This window comes from Fukomys damarensis, unplaced genomic scaffold (assembly GCF_012274545.1).
Source record: "Fukomys damarensis isolate Sample0158 unplaced genomic scaffold, DMR_v1.0_HiC HiC_scaffold_8, whole genome shotgun sequence".
NCBI classification, from domain to species: Eukaryota; Metazoa; Chordata; class Mammalia; order Rodentia; family Bathyergidae; genus Fukomys; species Fukomys damarensis.
In genome coordinates this window covers 6,652,438-6,652,802 of record NW_022900920.1, presented here as the reverse complement: position 1 = coordinate 6,652,802, position 365 = coordinate 6,652,438, and positions in this window count along the sequence as shown.

The following is a 365-nucleotide window of genomic DNA, read 5'->3' as shown; positions in this document are numbered from 1 at the left end:
AGCCTGGTGCGGGAGCTCGGCCCCGCGAAAACACACGCACGCGCGCGCCACGCCTAGTGGCAACGCTGTTTTTTCATGTGTCCTAGCTTTCGGATACCCTGGGCACGATCGTTAGTCCTCTCCCAACCTGGTACCCCAGCAACTGGCCCTCCAGGCCTGCCCTGAAACCACAATCCCAAATCGTCCAGGGTGCCCTGTGCTTGCTGGGATTCTACAAAGGCCTTGTCGCAACACACGCACGCGCGCGCCACGCCTAGTGGCAACGCTGTTTTTTCATGTGTCCTAGCTTTCGGATACCCTGGGCACGATCGTTAGTCCTCTCCCAACCTGGTACCCCAGCAACTGGCCCTCCAGGCCTGCCCTGA